General features: G+C 39.5%; 2 long non-coding RNA genes across 2 annotated transcripts in view; both read right to left on the bottom strand.

Annotated features, from left to right (window-relative positions):
• Window positions 1–223: 223 nt before the first annotated feature.
• Window positions 224–6,740, bottom strand: part of LOC108519549 (uncharacterized) — a 91,545-nt gene continuing 85,028 nt past the window's right edge. The window contains exon 3 of the long non-coding RNA XR_001882653.1: window positions 224–314. This is a non-coding gene — a long non-coding RNA (uncharacterized LOC108519549). The remainder of the gene's footprint in view (window positions 315–6,740) is intronic.
• Window positions 759–6,740, bottom strand: part of LOC108519552 (uncharacterized) — an 84,266-nt gene continuing 78,284 nt past the window's right edge. Inside the window, exons 2-3 of the long non-coding RNA XR_001882654.1 lie at window positions 1,792–1,938; window positions 759–936 (exon numbers count right to left, since the gene is read on the bottom strand). This is a non-coding gene — a long non-coding RNA (uncharacterized LOC108519552). The remainder of the gene's footprint in view (window positions 937–1,791; window positions 1,939–6,740) is intronic.

Below are 6,740 nucleotides of genomic sequence, written 5' to 3'. Positions count from 1 at the left end.
CTAGAATGACAGTTCTTTTGGGCAATTTTTATTTTGCAGTAGGTTTAGAATTGCTAGTTTTTATAGTGCCTCTGACTGTATTTAAAAGAGAACTTCTCATCCTGTTTACTGACAGCTTTTCAATATTTGATATACACCACAAATCACAAAACAAATAAGCAAGTTTTCAAGAGTTTTCAAATGCAGTTTCAAAAAGCCCTAACGAAATTGTACTTGCCTCACCAAATGTGAAAGTTCCTCCCATGGCTTCTTCTGCCCTAAATCATGAGTTTCATTATCATCCTGAAGCAGATATTCCAAGACATCATCAATTCCTACAAAAAAAGAAGAAAAAGAAATAGATCAGGAAACACCCATCTAACTGTTTTATTAATTTTCTCAGCTGAAACTACAGTTGAGTTAAAGGAAAGGTGATCAGTAAAATACCTAAAATGTTAATTTAAAAAATACTTGTGATATCGTTTCTCTTTTTGACCCATCCTTTAATTTAAGTTCTTTTTTAATAGATTGGAAACAAGGGATTTATTTTTAACTCTCAATCTGTTGTCATTATGCTGAGGGTAAATAAATGAGGGCAATGGTCAAAGTGAAAATAATCTTATAGAGAAACAGACAGAGATGGAGAGAGAATGTGCCTTTAAGTCACCAGAGAGGCCATAGAGGTAGAAAGATTATAGGACAAACATATAGTCAGGTCCTATCCTTAGGGGAGGGAGAGCTATGCATGGCTTGATGGGGCAAGCACACTTACCTGCTCTAAGAGTCACATACTGCTTTTTTACTGCTTCCTCTAATGTCTTTTCATCATGGTCTTAACATTGTCTTATAAACTGCTCTATCTACTGCTCACCTATTCACTTCTAGTCTTCTGACTACCTGCGGGAAGAGGGCAAAAATGACTTGGGATGGGAGAGATGGGCCGAGAATGATGGAATCCTGGAGAATATTCACTGTGAGAATATTCACTGTGAGAAGAAGTCAATGGACCGCTGTGGTTCTTTATTTGCATAATGAGGTTATTCCCCTGGATACCCCAAGGTTACTTCCAGGTCTAACATTTGATATTTTCATCCCTTTTGGTCAAAGATATGACACTGCCTGGGGAAATTAAGTGTCCTATGACATTAACTTAACATTAAGTAGTAGGAATTAACAAAGATATCACTGTTACAAAGACATATTACATTGTTACAAATATATATATATAGCAAAGATATATTAATAAAGATATCATTCTTTGTTAATGTTCTACAGGAATCTCTTCCTTCCAGTGTATTTATATTGTAAAATGGTTCTGATGTCTCCTGGCAGCAATGCAGAACTACAATGTAAAGGGATGGGGATGTGGAGGTCAGTGGGGAAATGTATAGATTGTAGTATCCAGTGTTTTCAAATCATCTGTCTATATATGAAAACTGAGAATCAATCTGTGAATGTTCAAGTATGGATGGTTGTTTTACATTAAAAAAAAATAGTTCTAACTTTAATACATTTAAGAGGTTTTCCTGGAAAATTTTCTAATTTAGCATGATGAAAAGAATGACTGGTTTTTAAAGCGCAGTTTGAACAGGCAAATTCCCTTTATAAGAAAATAACACATAAATGCAAGGATTACAACTTTGAAATTGCTTGAAATCTTTTCTACTAGCAAACACTGAAATTTGTATCTATTTATATTACCTTCTTTCAACAAATGCTTTAACCTTAGCATTTTATAGCCCCTTCCTTTATATCCTCCTAAGCAAAAACTAATTTTGTGGCAAACATTTAGTGAAATATGATTCATCTCACCTATTTCATTCTATCCATATGGCTTCTAAGTCTTGAGAGTACAGGTGGAAATTGTCCATAGCAAATTGTTCTTGTCATAGTTTCCCGAATATTTCAGTATTCAATTAACCATAGTTTAAATTAGTCAGAACATCCAGGAAATGAACACTGGTGAGATTGAATGAGGCAGAAAATTTGATTGTGTTATACATGAAATTCAGCTATTCAGTGAAATTCTCCAATTGTGGTAATTCTGCTGTCCTGATTACAATTATTTCATCTATGTGGTGCATATATATTTTAATCTTCTCCTGACACCGTCTGTTGTTATAAATGAATTTGTCTTCCCAGCTATTCCCAGACGCATTTGCATTATTGAGGTCATGTCTGACTATAGGTCTTGGTTCCATGATTTAAACAATACTTAATCTTACCTCCTGGGATTATTTTTGCATCAGATGATAATTGATTGGAAATCCACTGACAAATAATAAAGATATCATTTTCTGTTAATGAACTTGACAAAGGAGGGTTCATGCCCTTATATTTTAAAAAGAAACATTTCTTGACCTTGAATACAGGACTAAAATAACCTTATATCACAAAACATTCACAACAGAATGGTAGTTAAGCTTAACACTTTTCTGGCAAAAGCCCTTCTAGATACGTGCAGAATTCCTGTAAAATCAGGTTCTAAACATGTTTTCAGCCCATGTGGCCCTGACCTCTGGAAGTTAGTCCACTTACAGTCTACATCCAGATTTTCTTTTATATTTTCCTTCCTTCCTTTCTTCCTCCCTTCCTCTCTCCTTCCTTTCTTTAGTTCCTTAATGTATTTCTTTGTTCTTTTTTTTCCTCCATGGTATCTAGTTGCTTTTTCCAATTTCCATTGTTAAGGCTGGGATTCCATAGGAAATAAAGGTGAAAAGAAGTAAAAAATTACGCCTTGGGGGAGTACAGAGAAGATGTGGGAGCAGTGACATATTTTTTAGTGTCTCCTTTTAATTTCTCCCCATTTATGCTTATTTTATTCTTTTCAAATTTTTTAAAGTTTATTATTATTTTTAGAGATGGACTCTCACTATATTGACCCAGCTGGATTCAGACTCCTAGGCTCAAGTGATCCTCCTGCCTCAGCCTTCTATGTAGGTGTGCACCACCTAGCCCGGCTATTTTTGTTGTTTATTTCACTCAATTTATACAACAAAACTGAGACAAGTAGTTTTGCTTTATTTTCAGTTCTTAAGCAGCTATTATGTAAAACAGCTAAAATTTTCTTCAAAAGAAAAAACTGCCTTCCATTTTATTTTATGGAAATTTTGAAAAGCTTAAAAACACTTCTGTTGAAGAGAACTGACATCCTATAAGCATGCAGTCTCAAGTCAATACCTAGAGATTCCCAGTACTAGTCCAAACTCCATTACTGATGGCATCATGGCAAGGTTTTGAAAATCACTTATTTTCTTAGCATTTTCCCCTAAATCAGGGACAATGATAACATCCTCTCCACAAAAGTACAAGGTAATCTATCAAGGATTGACTCTCTCAAAACATAAATCCCGGAAGGCAGGCAAGATGGCTGAATGGAAACAGCTCCAGTCTACAGTTCCCAGGGAGATTAATGCAAAAGGCAGGCGATTTCTGCATTTCCATCTGAGGTACCCAGTTAATCTCATTGGGACTGGTTAGACAGTGGGTGTAGCCCACGGAGGGCGAGCCGAAACAGGGTGGGGTGTTGCCTCACCCAGGAAGCGCATGGGGTCAGGGAACTCCCTCCCCTAGTCAAGGGAAGCTCTGAGGGACTGTGCCATGAGGAACGGTGCACTTTGGCCCAGAGACTATGCTTTTCCAGTCTTTCCAACCCGTAAACCAGGAGATTCCCTCCCGTACCTACACCACAAGGGACCTGGGTTTCAAGCGTAAAACCGGGCGGCCACTTGGGCAGACACTGAGCTAGCTGCAGGGTTGTTTGTTTGTTTATTTTCCATACCCCAGTGGCACCTGGAATGTCAGTGAGAGAATTGTTCACTCCCCTGGAAAGGGGGCTGAAGCCAGGAAGTGGTCTCGCTCAGGGGATCCCACCCCCACAGAGCCCAGCAAGTTAAGATCCATTGGATTGAAATTCTCATTGCCAGCACAGCAGTCTGAAGTTGACCTGGGACACTCGAGCTTGGTTGTGGGAGGGGCGTCTGCCATTACTGAGGTGTGAGTAGGCGGTTTTACCCTCACAGTGTAAACAAAGCTGCCAGGAAGTTCGAACTTGGAGAGGCCCACCGCAGCTCTGCAAAGCTGCTGTAGCAAGACTCCCTCTCTCGATTCCTCCTCTCTGGGCAGGGCATCACTGAAAGAAAGGCAGCAGCCCAAATCAGGGGCTTATAGATAAAACCCTCATAACCCTGGGACAGAGCACCTGGGGGAAGGGGCAGCTGTGGGTACAGCTTCAGCGTACTTAAATGCCCCTGCCTGATGGCTCTAAAGAGAGCAGTGGATCTTCCAGCACAGCGTAGAAGTTCTGCTAAGGGTCAGACTGCCTCCTTAAATGGGTCCCTGACCCCCATGTCTCCTGACTGGGAGACACCTCCCAGCAGGGATCGATAGACACCTCATACAGGAAAGCTCCAGCTGGCATCTGGTGGATGCCCCTCTGGGACGAAGCTTCCAGAGGAAGGAACAGACAGCAATCTCTACTGTTCTGCAGCCTCTACTGGAGATACCCAGGCAAACTGGGCCTGGAGTGGACCTCCAGCAAACTCCAGCAGACCTGCAGCAGAGTGACCTGCTAGAAGAAAAACTAACGAATAGAAAGAAATAGCATCAACATCAACACAAAGGACGTCCAGACACGGAAAACCCCATCCAAAGGTCACCAGCATCAAAGACCAAAGGCAGATAAATCCACAAAGATGAGGAAAAACCAGCGCAAAAAGTCTGAAAATTTCTAACACCAGAATGCCTCATCTCCTCCAAAGGATCACAACTCCTCACCAGCGAGGGAACAAAACCAGACAGAGAATGAGTTTGACAAATTGACAGAAATAGGCTTCAGAAGGTGGGTAATAACAAACTCCTCCAAACTAAAGGAGCATGTTCTAACCCAATGCAAGGAAGCTAAGAACTTTGAAAAGAGGTTAGACAAATTGCTAACTAGAATAACCAGTTTAGAGAAGAACATAAATTACCTGATGGAGGTGAAAAACACAGCACAAGAACTTCATGAAGCATACTCAAGTATCAATAGCTGAATCAAGTAGAAGAAAGATATCAGCGATTGAAGATCAACTTAATGAAATAAAGCATGAAGACAAAATTAGAGAAAAAATAAAAAATGAACAAAGCCTCCAAGAAATATGGGACTATGTGAAAAGACCAAATCTACATTTGATTGGTGTACCTGAAAGTGACGGGGAGAATGAAACCAAGTTGGAACACACGCTTCAGGATATTATCCAGGAGAACTCCCCCAACCTAGCAACATAAGCCAGCATTCAATTTCAGGAAATACAGAGAACATCACAAAGATACTCTTCAAGAAGAGCAGTACCAAGACACATAATTGCCAGATTCACCAATGTTGAAATGAAGGAAAAAATGTTAAGGGCAGCCAGAGAGAAAGGTCGGGTTACCCACAAAGGGAAGCCCATCAGACTAACAGCAGATCTCTTGGCAGAAACCCTACAAACCAGAAGAGAGTGGGGGCCAATATTCAACATTCTTAAAATAATTTTCAACCCAGAATTTCATATCCAGCCAAACTAAGCTTCATAAATAAAGGAGAAATAAAATCCTTTGCAGACAAGCAAATGCTGAGAGATTTTGTCACCATCAGGTCTGCCTTATAAGAGCTCCTGAAGGAAGCACAAAACAAGATAAGGAACAACAGATACCAGCCACTGCAAAAACATACCAAATTGTAAAGACCATCAACACTGTGAAGAAACTGCATCAATTAATGGGCAAAATAACGAGCTAGCATCATAATGACAGGATCAGATTCACATATAACGATACTAACCTTAAATGTAAATGGGCTAAATGCCCAAACTAAAAGACACAGACTGGCAAATTGGATAAAGAGTCAAGACCCATCAGTGTGCTGTATTCAGGAGACCCATCACACGTGCAAAGACACACATAGGCTCAAAATAAAGGGATGGACTAATGTTTACCAAGCAAATGGAAAGGAAAAAAAAAAAAAAAAGGCAGGGCTTGCAATCCTAGTCTCTGATAAAACAGACTTTAAACCAACAAAGATAAGATCAAAAGAGACAAAGAAGAGCATTACATAATGGTAAAGGGATGAATTCAACAAGAAGAGCTAACTATCCTAAACATACATGCACCCAATACAGGAGCACCCAGATTCATAAAGCAAGTCCTGAGAAACTTACAAAAAGACTTAGACACCCACACAATAATAGTGGGAGACTAACACTGTCAGTATTAGACAGATCAATGAGACAGAAAATTAACAAGGATATTCAGGACTTTAACTCAGCTCTGGACTAAGCAGAACTAACAGACATCTACAGAACTCTCCACCCCAAATCAACAGAATATACATTCTTCTCAGCACCACATTGCACTTACTCTAAAATTGACCACATAATTGGAAGTAAAACATTCCTCAGCAAATGCAAAAGAACAGAAATCATAACAAACAGAGTCTCAGACCACAGTGTAATCAAATTAGAGCTCAGGATTAAGAAACTCACTCAAAACCGCACAACTACATGGAAACTGAACAAACTGCTCCTGAATGACTACTGGGTAAATGAGGAAATTAAGGCAGAAATAAATAAGTTATTTGAAACCAATAAGAACAAAGACACAACGTACCAGAATCTCTGGGACACAGCTAAAGCAGTGTTTAGAGGGAAATTTGTAGCACTAAATGCCCACAAGAGAAAGCAGGAAAGATCTAAAATCGACACCCTAACATCACAATTAAAAGAACTAGAGAAGCAAAAGCA

Source organism: Rhinopithecus bieti, unplaced genomic scaffold, assembly GCF_001698545.2.
Source record: "Rhinopithecus bieti isolate Rb0 unplaced genomic scaffold, ASM169854v2 scaffold_2435, whole genome shotgun sequence".
NCBI lineage: Eukaryota > Metazoa > Chordata > Mammalia > Primates > Cercopithecidae > Rhinopithecus > Rhinopithecus bieti.
This window is presented reverse-complemented; position numbering and strand designations above follow the sequence as displayed.